The sequence below is a fragment of the Dioscorea cayenensis genome, chromosome 2, assembly GCF_009730915.1.
Source record: "Dioscorea cayenensis subsp. rotundata cultivar TDr96_F1 chromosome 2, TDr96_F1_v2_PseudoChromosome.rev07_lg8_w22 25.fasta, whole genome shotgun sequence".
NCBI classification, from domain to species: Eukaryota; Viridiplantae; Streptophyta; class Magnoliopsida; order Dioscoreales; family Dioscoreaceae; genus Dioscorea; species Dioscorea cayenensis.
The window spans coordinates 9,615,865-9,635,332 of NC_052472.1; the positions used below are offsets into that span (position 1 = coordinate 9,615,865).

General features: G+C 36.1%; 1 non-coding gene across 1 annotated transcript; it reads right to left on the reverse strand.

The window, feature by feature from the left end:
• Positions 1–2,564: 2,564 nt before the first annotated feature.
• On the reverse strand, positions 2,565–2,669 carry LOC120281120. The gene has a single exon (XR_005542497.1). It is a non-coding gene; the product is annotated as a small nucleolar RNA R71 (small nucleolar RNA).
• Positions 2,670–19,468: the final 16,799 nt, after the last annotated feature.

The window sequence follows — 19,468 nt, forward strand, 5'->3', positions numbered from 1 at the left end:
ACTTTTATTGTTCTTTTGTTGATTTTTAATATCTCTTCATTTATGTTGAACTAAACTCCCAAAGCCACCAAACACTAGTAAACCTTAGGAGAAAAACTTTGTATGGATTATTACTTTTTTTATTAATGCATGTTGGCTTATTATTTGGATTTAATCTATGATACTTCATGTTTAATCAATAATGGATGAATTCTGTAGGTTAATTTTGAATTTTATGTGTAGAACGAGATGTTTGCTTAATAAGGTTTTATTATACTGAAGGTTTCGGGTGTAGATGACCTTCCGCATTAAGGTTCTACCCTTGATTTGAGATTACTTGTGAACATTGCAATCATAGGGGAAAAAATTAAAGTTGTGTGGTTAAATGAAATCCTATCGATCCCTCAAATAAACAACATGGCTATTGATATGTGTAAGGGGTCTCAAGAGGTCTTTAAGGTTCATTACATCTTTATATCCTATTTTAAAACCCAAGACTATTTGCATGTGGGATGAATAAATTTTCTTTTGTGATACTTGTGTGCATTCCATCCTATGGCAAGACTAATTGCTTTATGCCCTTTATGAACTGGCTTTACAGTTATGTTTGTGTCTTGTGCTAAATAATATTATCATCTGATTTCTGTGTGTTTCCTCTTGGCATGATGTTTGATTGTAGCATTGCTTGAGGGCAAGCAAGGATTTAGGCTTGGGGGAGTTTGTTGCACATAAAAACTGCATAATTATTATCATGCATTTAGTTGTTGATTCTTCATTAAGCATGCATTTTCCTAGAATTTGTAATGAATTCTTCTTCCTTTGTATACAAACTACTTTTAGTTACTTTGCATGTAGAAGTTGGAGCTGACCCAAAACTTTGATGAACTGAGAGTGTTTCAAAGGCAAGGATAAAATTGACAAGACTTGACAGGTGAGCCAGCTTTTCCAAGAGACACAACCCTTCAAGTAAATTGGCACATTTGTAGTCTGTAAAAGTGCCTGAGACCCAGCTCTTGACATTAGGTATAAAGGGCATCAAGAAAGGGGTTTTCTGGGAAAGAAAAGGTAGGGTAGAAGGGATGGTGGTTGGAGAAGGAACAAAGGAGGTTCTAAAGGCTCAAAAAGGAGGAAAAATGAGGAGAACAAGACTGGAAAAATCTAAAGATCGAGTCTTTGCGGGCAAACATAGGGGTTTCTCAAGACTTGTTGTACTGTGCTTTTGCATAGATTTTTTCGTTCCTGCTTTCTTTTGTAATTAAGACATGGAAGTGTAGAACTTCTCTCTAGGTTTTGGATTAACCCAAAGTTGTGATGATTGATTTGGTTGTTTCCTTTGTAAGGATATTTTATAATTAATGGTAGATTACTTTGAGTTGGCTTTTGATTTGTGTTTGCATAGCCTGGAGTGTGAAAGCACTTGCTTGTTTTTTATAGGGATCAAGATTAACTAAAATATTGTTCTAGGTATTGGAAATTCTTAAGTCAACCCTGAAATTACTGAAAAGTATTTCTCTAGGGTTTAGTGTTTAATAATTGAGCTTAATAGGGTTTTGAGAGAATTTATCTACCACGAAAGTAGGGGTTGGCTTAGTTAAAATCAACTTGTTATCTCTTGAAAGAGAGTGACAAGTAATTAAGGATTATTACCCTTCAATTGATATACCAAAATCTAGTAGAGATCCAAACACATCTTTCATTATTCTTTATGGTGAGTTCGCAAGCCTAGGTTTGTTTAAATTTGGTTTACAATCCACATCCTTGCCCCTCTACATTCCCCATTTGTGCAATTTCTCATGCTTCGTTGCTTTGACTTTCCCATCATTACAACTTTTAATTGCCTAGATAGTCTATTGTTGTAATAGATTAGTAATCACATTTGGTCTTCGTGGGATCGATATCTATATTACTACTTGGCAAAACCGTACACTTCTGGTTATGCAACAAGTTCTTAGCGCTGTTGTTGGGGACCATTGTGTTGATATTAATTGAATTGCAACTTGGTTAGACTAGGTGTTTTATTCTTGGTTTTTCCCATTTAGTCTACTTCTTTTAACTTGTTTAATTTCTTTGCATGTCGATTCTCTTTCTATGCAAAGGCCTCTATGCCTTGGAAGTCTGTTGGAACTAGATAAAGAATTTGAGAAATATTTCTAACTTCAATATCAAAGGAGAGCAAAGGTTAAAGAATCCTCACAAGCATCAAACATGGAAGTTAATAATAAGACTTTGAGGGAATTTACAACCCCAAGTACATAAGGTCTGCATTCTAGCATTGCAAGACCACCAGTTAAGGCTAATAATTTCCAATTGTAACCAACTCTCATGTCATTAATTCAGCAGAATCAATTTGGAGATTCACCAGTAGAAGATCTACACCTCCACCTTTCAGTTTTCCTTGAGTATTACGCCACTGTTAAACTCAATGGAGTTCTGCAAGATGCAGTTAGGCTCAAACTTTTTCCTTTCTCTTTATGGGACAAGGCTCGAGCTTGGTTACATCCACTTCCCGAGGGATCTATCATAACATGGGACCAATTGCTTCAAGTTTTTCTTTCCAAATACTTCCCGCCAAGCAAGACTACTCAATTGTGGAACCAAATCACTAGTTTTTCACAAAGAGACGGTGAATCATTGTATGAATCTTGGGATAGATTCAAGGAGTTGATGAGGTTATGCCCTCACCATAGCTTGGAGAAATGGCTAATTGTGCAAACATTCTATAGCAGACTGAATTACAATGCACCTGGAGGAGCACTCATGAACAAAAGTGTGGATGAAGCCTACAACTTGATTGAAGACATGGCACTTAATCACTATCAATGGTCGAGTGAAAGAAGCACAACATCTAAACCTACAGGGAGACGTGATATAGATGCTCTAAACCTTATAACAACCAAGGTCGATGCATTAAGCGCAAACAATTTGACAAGCTTAATGTGACTGTTGCTTGTGCTTCCAATGTTACATGTGAAATCTATGGTTGTGCAGGATATTCTGCCATAAATTTCCAACTGATTGCTTCCTCTTCAGAATCATCAAATGAGAAAGTGAACTATCTCAACAACTTTAGTCAAAGACCCGTCAATGATCCATTCTTAATACCACAACCCCGGTTGGCGAAATCATCCCAACCTTTCTTATAAGAGCAATCAACCCCTTTTTCATCAAGACCTTAGCTCTAATGTTTCTAGACAGCCACTAGGATTTCAGCAGAGGATTTTTAATCCACAACTAGTGCAGAAATTGAATTTAGAGGCCTTGTTAGAGAATTTTGTTGTAGGACAAGCTGAATAAAATGAAGAATTCAGGCAACAAACTCAAGTCATGAATGAAGTAATTTGACAGCTCACTTGCAAGGTTGACTCCTTAGCAACACACAACAAAATGCTAGAAAACCATATCGCTCAACAGGCAAGTTCTTCATCCAGACCCCAAGGAATGTTTCCAAGAAAACCATAAATTAATCCAAATGAACATTGCAAGGCGTTAACCTTAAGAAGTCGCAAGCAATTGGAAGATCCTAAGCCAAGACAAGCTAAAAATGAAATTGTTGAAGTGGATCCAACTGAAAAAAAAAGAAACACCACAACAAATGGCTGAACAAAATAATGGAAGTGAAGAAAGGTTGATAAAGCACCGAGATACACACCTCCAAAGCCTTACACACCACCTGTGCCTTTTCTACAATGATTAGCCAAGGCTAAGCTAGACAAACAATTTGGAAGGTTTTTAGAGGTTCTCAAGAAGCTATACATCAATGTTTCTTTTACATAAGCATTGCAATAAATGCCATCATATGCAAAATTCTTGAAAGATATTATATCCAACACAAGGAGATTGGAAGAATATAAAACTGTGGCATTAACAAAAGAATGTAGCGCCTTAATTCAAAACAAATTACCTCCAAAACTAAAGGATCCAGGCAACTTCTCAATCCCGTGCGAAATTGGCACCTCGAGCTTCAAAAGAGCTTTATGTGATCTTGGTGCAAGTGTTAGATTAATGCCCTTGTTGGTGTACAAGAAACTAGACATGGGTGAGTTGAAGCTGACAACAATTTTCTTGCAACTTGTAGATAGATCCATCAAACACCCGATAGGTATTCTTGAATACATCCCAATCAAAGTCGGTAAGTTCTTTATACCCACAGATTTTATGATCCTAGAAATGGAAGAGACACACAAATCCTTATCATTCAAGGGAGGCCTTTCTTGATTACTGCAGGGGCACTTATTGACGTCTTAAATGGCAAGTTTTCTTTAACTGCTATGGGCTCCTTTTTCTCACTCGGCCTTTAATTAGGATTAGACCGGTTGAAATAAATGGATCACAAATCAAATTTAATTCTTTATGATTTCAAGAGATTATGGGTTCATGACTTCCTTTAGGGGCAAGCCCTTAATGCTAATTACCCTGGACATTGTCGCAGGAACCTCCGATTAAGAAATAAGTGTGAACAAGGAAACAAATTGTGACAATCAATTTTCATTCATTTCAATAAATATGAATTTGTGGATTTCATTGAAAATACAAGAAATTTGAAATCATCTTGACAATCGTCTTGACTTATGGACTTGTATCCGAACTTGTTTTGCATTTTGGATTTGATTTTCATCTTGAGTTTGATTTGAATTTCAAGTTATGACTTCTCCATGTTGATGAATCATAGACTTGATTTTGATTTTTTATAAGCTTCGGCTTTATGCTTGTGAAGCTTCCTTCTTGACTTGTGAAACTCTTCGGGTCTTTAACTTCTGATATCTTGAGACTACTGAGTTCAGTTGTCGATTTATATGGATTTTTAAATATTGACTTGTGGAACTTTTTGGGTCTTCGACTTTTGAAGTCTTGAGACTACTGAGTCTAGTTATCGATTTATATGGATTTTCAAACATTGACTTGTGGAACTCTTTGGGTCTTCGACTTTTGATGTCTTGAGATTGCTGATTCCAATTGTCGATTTATATGGATTTTCAAGTCTTGACTCTTTTCATATCTTGAATCTCGACTTAGTTGCTTTGGTTTTGTTTTTTTGTTTTGTCATATATATATATATATATTATCACATGGCACTGCATATGCCTCATCATTGCTTTGCATGCCTCGTTGCTGTCTTGTATGTCTCAATGCCACCGCTTCCTCGAGATGGTATTTTTATTATCTTAGGATGGGTATATATATATATATATATATATATTCATCATATTCATATCTTTGTACATGGTGGGCCCCCTTTTGTTTGTTATTATTATTATTATTATTATTATTATTTTTATTTTTTTGCTTCTTTAAACATGCCCATGAATATACATGCATGTTTCTCATTTTCTTTGCAAGTGTCTCTTTCACAGTGGGCCCATGCCTTTTGGACTTTTTGCATATCATGAGCATGCATGCGGACTATAACATGGTCCTCATTATTTATTTATTTATTTATAGGGAAAACCACATATTTAGTCACTAAACTATTCGCATTTTCCTAATCTGGTCACTAAACTAAAAAAAATTCAATTGGGTCACTAACATTAGCTTTTCATGCCAATCAAGTCACTCCCCACAACACCGTTACCCTGATGCTGAGCTGCCATGCCACATCACTTGACATGTGTCAGACTTTCTGTTGGGTTGTTGGCGTGGCATTCCACTTCAGCAATGACCCAATTGAAATTTTTTTAGTTTGTTGACCAGATTAGGAAAACGCGAATAGTTTAGTGACAAAATATGTAGATTATTTTAGTATCCTGTGCATTTGTTCTTTAAATGAAAAGCAACATAACATAACAAAACAAAACACCAGTAATATAACAAAACAAAACACTAGTAAAACATTGTTCAAAAAGCAACATCTATTTATAACATAACAAAACGCCAGCATTTTCTCCGAAAAACACCACTATTATAACATAACATAAAGACATACATTAGTTTTCAGTTGCTAAACACAACAAAAATTGCCAACCCTTTTTGGCATTTTGAGCTATTACAGAAGAACAAAAAACTTAGGTGATGCTTACACAATTAGGGCAACCTCGCCAATAACAGTCCTTCTTTTCATGTCTCATATTTGATGCTATCTTCTCTTTATGTTGCTGAGCATTTTCATCATGGCTTGATATATACCTCTTCCCCTTGGCTGCAATTCCAATTTTTGTTGAATCTCCCATATACCTTGATGCCACTAGCCTTCCATGTGGTCTATGTGGTTGAGTATTTGCAAAAATGGTTGCATGGATGCAAGATTGTTGTGTGTTAATAAGCATTTGAGCAGAAACCTGCCCAAAAATTCATCAAGAAATCAAAATAAATCTGATAGAAAGATACCAATTACCATAGCATTGGATCAATTTCAATAAAAAAAGAGACTATGATCAAGAACCACAAAACATTCAAGAAAAGCGAATTAAACCCTACAATGATCATTCAAGAATGAACTCATAAACCTTCCAGTGACTAAAAATCCATCGTATTTGTGTCAAGAACTCAATTAGAAGCAAGAATCCAAGTCAAGAACCCTAAAATTCTTCCAAAAAAGAAGTACACTGAGAACCTGAAGATTTCTTGTGATTGGGATCCATACCTTGGGCATCTTGGAGCTCAGCTTCGGCATCGCCCTCCATCCGCGACGAAACCCTCTGTCAGAGAAACCCTAAACTTCTTGCAATCTCTTGAACCAAACAACGAGGGCTAAGATCAAATAAGGAAAGAGCAACCTTGAACCCTTTTCTTTTTCCCCTAAGTAAAAAGGGAAAGTATGATGAGTTTGTGGCCAATCATATCATCATGTGAAGCTCAATGGTGAAGTGGAATGCCACGTCAGCAGCCCAACAAAATGTCTAACATGTGTCAGGTGACGTGGCGTGTCAGCTCAGCATCAAGGTAACAACGTTGTGACGTGTGACTTGATTGGAATGAAATGTTAACGTTAGTGACCCAATTGAATTTTTTTTGTTTAGTGATCAGATTAGGAAAACGTGAATAGTTTAGTGACTAAATATGCCGTTTACCCTATTTTTATCTCATAGAATACATTGCATGCTTCTATATCATATATATATATATATATTCACATGAACATGCATGCACTTCATTATATTTAATTTTCTTTATAAACAACATCATCACAACCCTTTTGACTCAAGCCTCTACTTGAATTTGCATGCATGGTGGCTTTATCACATGCATTGGCATATTGTGTTGTCCTAAGTTCCAAACCGATGATTCTCTTGTTCTGGGTGAATAGAAGGGTGCTGCTTTCTTTACACTTTAACCATTTTTTTTAGTATGCATCATGCTTTTTCTCCCATCTCACAATATAATTGATCATCATTATTTTTTTTATTATTATTCATGACTTAGAGAAAAGGTTGACTAAATTTTAGTGGCATGCAATTGCAGGGAAAAATAAGCTCCACTATTCCCACAATGCTGGTTGCAAATATAAATATAATATACAGCACTTGGTCACTTGTAAGAGATCTCTCTACATTCCTTAATCATTTTTTTATCTATTATTTTTTTTACTCACATTTCCATTTACAACAAATGGCTGGTCTCTCCATATAATGTTGGGCTGCATTTCTTTCTTCAAACAAAGGGCTTTTGGATTCTTCTTTTAATGCATGTGAGTGTGCATGCTTCTCATTCATATATATATATATATATATATGATTGCCTTAAGTGAATCATGTGCATTACCAGTGCCTTTTCCATGTCTATGTTTTTTTGTCTAGTTTTATGAACATGGAGACGGTGATGATCAAGCTTATGTTGATAGACATCAGGATAATGATTTTTGTGAAGAACATGATGTGAATTATTGATTTGCCCTTTATTTATCTTCATGTTGAGATGGTATTTACTGTCATTATGGTGTGTAAGATGTCGATCATGTTTAACATAAGTGCTAGATTGTCCGAATTCTTTACCATGCTTTGAATATGTTCTTCTTCTGTGGCTGCCTAAGATGAATCTGTCATCCCACCAATCATATAATGGATCAAAAAATTCTTTCTGACGTAACAACTAGAGTAGCACAATAACTGTTGGGAAGATTTCCCGAAGCAATATAAACATCAAGATCCAGCTCATGCATATGTATTGTATGTGACAACGAAAATCTAAAGAAACTTGTGCATTTGTATTTGTATGTTTTACCAATGAAGAAATCAACCACACCATCCCAGAATTTATGCCACATTTTTTTAATAGCTTTAAAAAACCCTCTTATGTTGTTCTTCTCTGATTCAAAAACAAGAATGATCTATGTCCCATTATCAAGAATTGTAGCGGTTGTGGTGAACTGCCACTCTACCCGATCAAGTTCACTAAAATCAGAAGCTTTTAGAATTGCTGCAAAATACACAAAAAATGTCACTGAAGATATGTCTTTGAGCCGCCAATACTCCTCTTTTACAGCATCAGCTTGATTATCTACTTTCTCAATCTGAGTAATACTCCCATGTATGGCTGCACACTCTCTCAATAAACTTGGCACAAGCTGCACGCCACTCGATGCCTTGTGCTCATTTATGTCATTGCGAACTGAAGTAAGAAGCTCAGCATGTTCCCCCATGGATAATATGTTTCCTTTAGGATGTCACGGTGGCGGGTGTTTGCCTCTTCGGTGGCCTTAGTCTTTTGCATTTTCACAGGTATCGGTAGTGTCATCTTCTTCTCACTGACTATGGCTATCATTTTTTGGATATTTCTGGTGCCTTTGAGGACTGTTGTCATCTTCCTCGTCATCATGTTCCTTCAGATGTCTCCAAGAACTGGTGTTACCTTCTTTGTCGATCTTTTCTCTCTCCAACAATAGGTTGGCAAGGAGCATCGAGATAGTGTTGAGATAGTTCCAGGATTTACAGACATCACCATCTCCGTTCTCTCTATGCAGCAACCACTGTTGTCTCATTCCTTCAGGTGTCTCGGGGAATTAGTATCACTTTCTTCGCAAACCTTTCTCTCTTTCAGCAGCGGCAGCAGTGGTGGCAGCAACTTCTTCTTCTTCTTTTTCTTCTTCGCTTGTTGCTTCCTCTGCTCTTCTTCATTGCTTTTTGCTTCCTCTGTTCTTCTATCGCCTTCTTATCAATCTTTTCTTCTTTTTCTTTAATGGAGAAATGTCGTTTACTGCTATCTCCGACGGCAGCAATAACAAGGGTTTTGGCGACAATGACAACAACTATGATAGTGGTGGCGACGGTGATAGCAGCAACGGCAACGACCTCTTTTTCTTCTTCTTCCTCTTCTTCATTGCCTTTCTAGCGGTGGACTTCTTCTTTTCGAGTTTCTTCTTTCTTCTTTCGTCTTTCTCCTATGGGTTTTGTCTAGTCCTCTTTTGGCTTCTTCTCGTCTTCTTTCTCCGTCCATCCTCTTCCATCTTTTTTTGTTCTTTCTTTTAGTCTTTCTTTCTCGTCCTCCTCTTCTTTCTAGGTTCAGCCGACTTCGTCCGGTCCCCCGTCTTCTTCTTTTTTTCCCCTTCTTCTGTTTCTCTTGCAATCTTCGAACCGCCCCTTCCCCTTCGGCTCATTTTCTTTTTAAAAGCTGATCGTGGGGCGACGTGGCAACGTTGCAACGTTATATAGATCGTGGGGTGACCACGCCTTCCACTGCACGTCTTCCTTTCCTATATATATATATATATTTATATAATATTTTATTTTATTTTATTATATATATATTATATTATATTTAATGTATATATATATATATATTATTTCTATATATTTTTTTATGTTATTATTGATTTTTTTTTATCTGATTTGATTTTGAATTTTTTTATTATATATATTATATATTTTTTATTGAATTTTTTTATTTAATTTATTCTATATTCTCTAATCTGATTCGATTTTTATTTATTTATTTATTTTATTATATATATATATATATATTATCGGATTTTATTTTACTTTAATTATATATATATATATTGCTTGATTTATTTTATTATAATTTATCTTATTATATATATTATTATTATTTTTTATATACGATTTGATTTATTTGATTTGATTTGATTTTTTTTTATCATATTCGATTATTTTATCTTATTTAATTTTTTTTTGTGTTCATTTAAATTTTATTTTATTATATGTATACATATTTGCCTCGTGATCTGCATACATGATTTTGGGATTGAGATCGGCTCCGAGATATACGTTCTTGACTGATCTTGAGAGTTTTAATATTTTGGATCGCTTCAAGATCGGTGCTCTTATAAGCTAATCCGGAGATTTGAATATTTTGAATCACCTCGAGATATGTGATCTCGGCCGATCTTGGGATTTGGGTACGTTTAGATTGCCCCGAAATATATGTTATAGGCTAATCTTTATATTTGGATATTTTGAATATTTTGCATTGCTTCGAGATCGATGCTCTAGCTGATCCGAAGATTTGAATATTTTTTAGATAGCCTCGAGATCTGTGTTGGGCTGATCTTGAGATTTGAATATTTTTTTTAGATCGCCTTGAGATCTGTGCTCTAGGCTGAATCTGAAATTTGAATATTTGAACCGCCTAGAGATATGTGCTCTCGGCTGATCCTGAGATTTGAATATTTAAAATCGCTTTGAGATCGGTGCTCTCGGCTGATCTTGGGATTTGGGTATTTTTAGATTGCCTCGAGATATGTGTTATAGGCTAATCTTGATATTTGGATTTATTCTATATTTTGGATCGCTTTGAGATCGATGCTCTAGCTGATCCGAAGATTTGAATATTTTTATGTCGCCTCGAGATCTGTGCTCTCTGTTGATCTTGAGATTTGAATATTTTTTTTAGATCGCCTTGAGATCTCTACTCTAGGCTAATCCTGAGATTTGAATATTTGAACTGCCTTGAGATATGTGCTCTCGGCTGATCCTAAGATTTAAATATTTAAGATCGCTTTGAGATCGGTGCTCTCGGCTGATCTAGGGATTTGAGTATTTTTAGATTGCCTCGAGATTTGTGCCCATGGCCAATCTTAGGATTTTAATATTTAGAATCACCTTGAAATATGTGTTCTTGGCTGTTTCAGATATTTGAATATATTTATTTATTTTTTTTAGATCATCTCGAGATCTATGCTCTTGACTAATCTAGGGATTTGAATATTTAGATCGCCTCAGGATATGTATTCTTGGGTGATCTTGACTATATCCAAATATTATGAAATTTATTTATCTTATCCATATGTCCTAATTTGATTATGATTGGGTCATATGTGATTTTAAAATTTTAATTTGATTTGAATTAGGATATGTAAAATTTTTTATATAAACAACTGTTGGTGAAGGAAAAATGGAATTTGATTTGGCTAATTCTATTAAGTGTTTTTTTGTTGAAAGCTCTTGTTCTAGGGTTGATTTACTTGAATAAGATGTCAAAAGATAGTTGCCGAAACACTTCTACAAAGATCAACTCCAACTATGTTTGGTATAAAATGAGCTAAAAGATGATGAAGATGGTGTGATTAGAGATTAAGCGTAGCTATTATAGCCCAAGGAATTTTTGCAGCACCAGTAGGTCAAAACTAAAATTATGGAGCCAATTTCTGCAGTACACAATCCCAGAAGAATGTAAAGCTCCAAAGGTAGAATTAAAACTTCTCCCATCTACTCATAGGTATGAGTTCTTTGGACCCAATTTCACATATCGTGTGATTATTAATACCAATCCAAGCAAGACAGAATCTGAGAAACTTCTAAAGGAGCTTAGATTACACCATAAGGCCATATGATACACCATTGATGATTTGAAAGGGATACATCCTTCAATTTGTATATATGCACAGAATTCTATTTGAATCTGATTACAAACCCTCTATTGAGCACCAAAGAAGATTGAACAATAATATGAAAGAAGTTGTTCGAAAAGAAGTTCTCAAACTGCTCGATGTTGGTGTGATTTACCCGATTTCCAATAGTGAATGGGTTAGCTCGGTGCAAGTAGTCCCGAAAAAAGAAGGCATGACCATTGTGAAGAATAAAAACAATGAATTAATCCTAACTAGAACAATCACGGGTTGGAGGATGTGCATAGATTATAGGAAATTGAACAAAGCAACAAGGAAAGATCACTACCCACTCCCTTTTATAGACCAAATGCTTGAAAGCTAGCTAAACACTCTCATTTTTGTTACTTATATGGATTTTTTGGTTTCTACCAAATTCCCATCCATCCTAGTGACCAACACAAGACCACATTCACTTGTTCCTAAGGCACTTTTGCATATAGGAGGATGTCATTTGGTTTTTGTAATGCTCCTGCTACCTTTCAACATTGCATGACCACCATTTTTCAGATTTTATTGAAAACATCATGGTGGTTTTATGGATGATTTTTTGGTGTATGGCACAACCTTTGATGAATGCTTAGCTAACTTGTCTAAGGTGTCATGCAGGTGTCAAGAAATGAATCACATTCTTAATTGGGAGAAGTGCCATTTTATGGCGCATGACAACATTGTGTTGGGACATGTGGTGTTCGAGTGTGGATTGAAGTTGACAAAGCAAAGATGGAGGCCATAGAGAAAATGCAGCCACCTACCTCAGTTAAAGAAGTCCGAAGCTTCCTAGGACATGTGGGATTCTATCGAGGCTTTATAAAGGATTTTTCAAAAATTGCAAAACCTTTGACTAATTTGTTGGTTAATGATGTTCCTTTTATTTTAATCATGACTATTTGGATGCATTCTGCAAGTTGAAAAAGCATTGATCATAGCACCAATAATTTAGCCACCTGATTGGGAGTAGCCATTCGAAGTCATGTGCGATGTAAGTGACTACGTGGTAGGGGCAGTGTTAGGGTAGCGGAAAGAAAAAAGATTGAATGCAATCTATTATGCAAGCAAGGCGTTAGATGAAGCCTAAGTCAATTATGCCACAACAAGAAAAAGAAATCCTTGCAGTTGTTTTCACCTTCGATAAATTCAGATCCTACCTTGTTGGTTCCAAAGTAATAGTGTATACCTACCATGCTGCAATTAGATATCTTTTGAGCAAAAAGGATGCGAAACTAAGATTAATCAAATGGATTCTTCTTCTTCAAGAGTTTGACCTTGAGATTCGTGATAGAAAAGGTATAGAAAATGTAGTAGCCGATCACCTCTCAAGATTGCATCAAGATATGGATAAGAATGGAGAAAACGAGCTCGCCATCAATGATGCATTCCCCAATGAACAACTACTAAAATTTCTACAATTGAAGCTCCATGTTATGTAGATTTTGTGAACTACCTGGCTTATGGAATTCTGCCACCGGATCTAAAATTTCAGCAGAAGAAAAAGTTTTTTGCAGATTTAAAACATAATTTTTGGGATGAGCCATTCCTTTATAAGCGATGTGTTGATGATGGAATACTTCGAAGATGTATCCCTTAAGATGAAGCAGAAAATATCCTATTTCATTGTCATATTCGTCATCTTATGGTGGTTACTCTAGTTTTTCAAAAACTACAGCTAAGGTACTTCAAGTTGAGTTTTATTGGCTGACATTTTTTAAAGATATAAGAAGATATGTGCTTGCTTGTGACCGCTGTCAAAGAACCGGGAACATCTCAAGAAGACATGAAATGCCTCTTAATTACGTCCTTGAAGTGGAAATCTTTGACGTTTGGGGAATTGATTACATGGGGCCGTTTCCATCTTCATGCAACAACAGATACATTCTTGTGACTATGGACTACGTCTCCAAATTAGTTGAAGTTCTTCCATCCCCAACAAATGATGCCCAGACAGTAATAAAACTCTTCAAACGGGTAATTTTTTCAAAGTTCGGAGTTCCTAAGGCTGTTATAAGTGATGGGGGATCACACTTCATTAAATGACAATTTGAGAGCCTACTTATGAAATATGATGTGACACACAAGATCACCACACCATACCACCCTCAAACAAGCGGGCAAGCTGAAATTTCAAATTGGGAGATCAAAAGTATACTTGAGAAAACTGTTTTGACAACAAGAAAAATTGGGCATTGAAACTTGATGACGCCTTATGGGTATATCTAACATCCTACAAGACCCCATTAGTATGACCCCGTTTCGCTTAGTTTATGGCAAAGCTTACCATTTGCCTGTTGAGTTGGAGCATAAGGCGTTTTGGGCGATTAAAGCTCTTAATTTTGATATGAAAAAAGCCAAAGAAAAGAGAAAGCTTCAGTTACATGAGCTAGATGAACAGAGATTGGATGCTTATGAAAATGCAAATACCTACAAGGAAAGAACAAAATTGTGGAATAACAAACAGATTTTTTGTAGAGAATTTCGAGAAGGAGATTTGGTCCTACTTTTTAATTTGAGATTAAAGCTTTTTCCTAGGAAATTAAGGTCAAGATGGTTAGGGCCTTTTAGAGTGTCCGAGGTTTTCCCATACGGCACTATTGAAGTTTCATAGTGAAGCAACCGACACCTTCAAAGTCAATGGACAAAGACTGAAGCATTACATCATTGGAGAGCTCATTGAAGAAGGGAGAACCTATACTCTCCCAAATCCTCCATTGCTGAATCCATAAATAAAAGGGGATCGCGCTCATGACCTTAAACGAGCTCTTTCTTGGAAGGCATTCCAACCCTTATCCTTTTCTTTTTGATTTTCAGTCTTCAGTCTTGTTTCTTTGTTTGTGCATATAAATTTTTAGTTATGTTAGTTGATTCAAGTATAAATGTTTTGTGTAGGCTTAGAATTATCCCAGGACTTTCCTTATTTTATTTGATATTCCAATGTACAGGCCAGATTGCAAATAGCCAGTGCAGACTTATTAGGATTGACTGCCAAGAAACACAACTAGAGTATGTCAGGGAACACAGGTGTAGATCTTGCATTAATAAGGAGAAATCATAAACATTTTTTTCCCTCCAATTCTTCCCCACTTTTTCCTGATCCCAAGAACTACCTTTTTCTCCCTATCCACCTCAAATACTTTTTCCCTCGCACCAAGATTGACTCAGATCCTTCCTTTACTTTTCCCATACTCTTCATATCCTATTTTTTTTTATACATGACCTTTTCCCACACCCAAGACAACTTTTATTATTTTTTTCCATCACCTCACCCATCAACCTCTCCATTTATTTTTTTCTTTTCTCTTACTCACTCATCCCAACATCACTCTCAAAACTCTCTAGCAACCCAACTCACCGGCATGAATTCCTCCACCATCTCCACACTAACCTTGACACCATCTCCAATCACCCTCATCGCCCTTCTCAACGTCATACATTAAGCTCCTCTTGCAACCCCCTTTAACATGCCAACCAAGAGAACAAGGTGCGTCACCGCTGCCTTAAGCTCCCGAGACCAACCTCCAAGGCCTTCTTCGGCGATCCATGCCTCATTTGCAGATTTGCTTGATTCACATGGCGTCATATTTAGAGATGCTTTTCAACACAATGGGTACTGGGTTCTTTCAAAAAGAAGGATTATTCCAATCAGTTATATGGATGATGGTCTTATGTGCACCTTAGGCATTATAGATGATGTTTATTTGGATGGTAGGCAACCTAGGTTGGACCAAATTTATCAACATGTGATTTCCCACCTATAAACGCTTGACCTTGGAATTTCTAAGTTCAGTTGATGTCCATATTCTCTATGGTCCGGGAAGTGAAGAAGGTGAGATCACATTCTGGCTTCTTGACCAATACCACAAACTCAATCTTGCTCAATTTAATCAGATCTTTGATCTCCCAACCAGAGAAGACCGAAGAACCCCTAATGACTTTATTGCCACAGACTTTTGGCACACACTCACCTAAAAACCCAAGTATGAACCCTCCACTGCTAGAGCCACTAGTCTTAGAACCCTTGTTTTAGGTACATTCATCGGATTATGGCTCTTACACTATTTGGTCATGGTGATTGTGAAGCTATAGTTAGGCAGTCCAAACTCATATTTTTATGGGCTATGTTGCATGATACTCCATTAGACATCGATCCACACCTAGCTCGCCAGTTTGCCAAAGTTAGCAAAGTCTCATCCAATGATATTGTCCTTGGTGGCCTCATAACTCAAATTGCTCCTACTTTTAACTGTGATTTGTCTCCATTTCAGAGAATTTTTGGTAACATAAGGCTGGATTTAGAGGCTTGCATTGCCACGAAAGATGATTGTCAAGAAGGCTGGCACTTACTACCTAATGCTCAAAGGGGACAAGCTACCTTATCCTTTCCTCGACCCCAAGTGAACCATGGTCAAACGTTGTGAGAATTGGGGATTTCAAGGCCGAAACCCGTCTTCACCTCGCAACACTAAACATCCCTCCTATTGAACACAATATACAGTAACCTCATCAAGAACCACGTCCAGCAAACAACCTTGAGTACATTTTAGCAGCCCTCGCCACAATTTCTACTGAACAACAACACCAAAGGTATGTTCTCGACCCAAATTTAGCAACAAGTCAATACGATGTATGAGTGGCACGTCGCACAAGGCCGCTTCTCATCACCTCCTCATTGATTCAGTCAATTCCATCCCTATTGTCTATTTTCTATTAAATTTCTAATATTGAGGACAATGCAGGGCTTAGGCTTGGGGGAGTTTAGAAGTAGAGTAGTCTTGCATCCTTGCATGCATTCTTGTATTCACCTAGCATTTGCATACCATTACATGTCATGGCATTTACATAAACATTTCCACTCATTTCAAAAACACAAAATTTTTTTGCCATCATGTTCTTTCAGAATTTCTATGATAAATTGTTTGGCATGACACAAAGAAGGCATGGAATAGTTTCTCTTGCTTAATGGTGACTGGGATGCACACTTAGAATTTACATGAGCTCAAATTTGCTAATTCCATTGCTTGTGACCTTGTGAGCTTTAACTTAGTATATATTTTTGCAATAAATTCTTCTTAAGATTTCGTGGTCCCATAACATTTTCTTTGCCCTAGTTAAAATCTTAAATAAGAGAGAAATGACATAGGTAGAGTAGATAAAAAAAAGAGGTCTATGCCAATATTCCTCTGCTTATAATGGCTAAGTGCTATTGAAGCACGAATGCGTTTATGTAGAGTTGTAATAATCGAGTAGTTGGGTGGCTCTTGTGTCTAAACAGCATGTGCATCCTCCAAAAGATTAGTATAGTCTACGTTAGTCGGGAAAAAAAAACTGAAGTTGTGTGGTTGAATGAAATCCTATCGATCCCTCAAATAAACAACAGGGTGATTGATATGTGTAAGGGGGCTCAAGAGGTCTTAAAGGTTCATTACATCTTTATGTCCTATTTTAAACCCGAAGACCATTTGCATGTGGGATGAATAAATTTTCTTTTGTGATGCTTGTGTGCATTCCATCCTATGGCAAGGCCAATTGCTTCATGTCCTTTATGAACTGGCTTTACAATTATGCTTGTGTCTTGTGCTAAACAATATTATCATCTGATTTATGTGTGTTTCCCCTTAGCATGATGTTTGATTGTAGCATTGCTTGAGGGCAAGCAAGGATTTAGGCTAGGGGGAGTTTGTTGTACATAAAAACTGCATAATTATTATCATGCATTTAGTTGTTGATTCTTCATTAAGCATGCAATTTCCTAGAATTTGTAATGAATTTTTCTTCCTTTGTGTACAAACTATTTCTTTTAGTTACTTTGTATGTAGGAAGCTGGAACTGACCCAAAACTTTGATGAACTGAGGGTGTTTCAAAGGCAAGGAGAAAATTGACAAGATCTGATAGGTGAGCCAGCTTTTCCAAGATACACAACCCTTCAAGTAAACTGGCACATCTGTAGTCTGTAAAAGTACCTGAGACCCAGCTCCTGATATTGGGTATAAAGGGCATCAAGAAAGGGTTTTTCTGGGGAAGAAAAGGCAGGGTAAAAGGCGTGGCAGCTGGAGAAAGAACAAAGGAGATTCTAAAAGGCTCAAAAGGAGGAAAACAAGGCTGGAAAATCTGAAGATCGAGCCTCTGTGGGCAACATAGGAGGTTTCTTAAGACTTGTTGTACTATGCTTTTGCATAGATTTTTTTTCCTGCTTTCTTTTGTAATTAAGACATGGAAGTGTAGAACTTCTCTCTAGGTTTGGGATTAGCTTAAAGTTGTGATGATTGATGTGGTTGTTTCATTTGTAAGGATCTTTTATAATTAATGGTAGATTACTTTGAGTTGGCTTTTGATTTGTGTTTGCATAGCTCTGGAGTGTGAAAACAATTGCTTGCTTTATCATAGGGATCAAGATTAACTAAAATGTTGTTCTAGGTATTGGAAATTCTTAAGTCAACCTTAAAATTACTGAAGAGTATTTCTTGAGGGTTTAGTGTTTAACAAATGAGCTTAATAGGGTTTTGAGAGAGTTTATCTACCACGAAAGTAGGGGTTGGCTTAATTAAAATCAACTTGTTATCTCTTGAAAAAGAGTGACAAGTAATTAAGGATTATTACCCTTCAATTAATCTACCCAAATATTGTAGAGATCCAAACATATCTTTCATTACTATTTGTGGTGAGTTCCCAAGCCTATGTTTGTTTAAATTTGGTTTACAGTCCACATCCTTGCCTCTTTGCATTCCCATTTGTACAATTTCTCCTGCTTCATTGCTTTGACTTTCCTATCATTACAACTTTTAATTGCTTAGATAGCATATTGTTGTAATAGATTAGTAATTACACTTGATTTTCGTAGGATCAATTTCTAAATTATTACTTGGCAAAACCGTACGCTTGCAGTTATACAACATGATACTCTCACACTCACGTGTGGAGATTTATTACTTGACTACCCATGCACTTGCAGTGATTCATCAGCTAGATTAGGATAAGATTCTAGTTATGTTAAGCTTGAGTGATGCTTAACAAGAAGACTGAAGACCTAACTAGACGTTCAAAATGCAAGATTGTCATTCATGTTAAGGGCCTGTTTGGTTAGGAAGTGAATGACCGAAGTGATGGAGGTCTGCAAACACCACTTCAGTTGAAGTGTGGAATTCAGTTGGAGGTCTCCACTTCCATGTGTTTGGTTGAGATGGAAATTGTGACATCAGGAACCACTTTATGTGTTTGGATGATGGAAGTGAAAACCTGGAAAATGTGACTTCAATAGTTCTTTGTGTTTGGTAATACCGAAGTGGGGTTGTAATCACCACTTCGGGTAGGGGGTGAGGTTACCCCATATTTGTTAAATTGGTTATTATAAATGCTTTTAAAATATAATGTTGTTTTAGGTTTTTTTTATGTTAATTACTTTTATTTACCACACATTATAATTTTAATAGTTGATTTACATAAATTGGCTTAATTCTAATTTTACAAGTTTTAATTGAGTTATTTTTGTTTTATTTTACAAAAATCAGCCCGTAAATTACAAATTAATTTGAAATGGTTCATCAATAAATTGATTTAGTTCTAATTTTCTAACTTTTAATTGAATTATATTTTTAGACTTGTAAAAACCAAACCGTAAATTACAACTTAAATAATTCATCAATATTTACAATAAATTGGTTTAATTTTAATTTTACAAATTTATTTTATTTATTAAAAGTTTTTTTAGACAATTTCATATT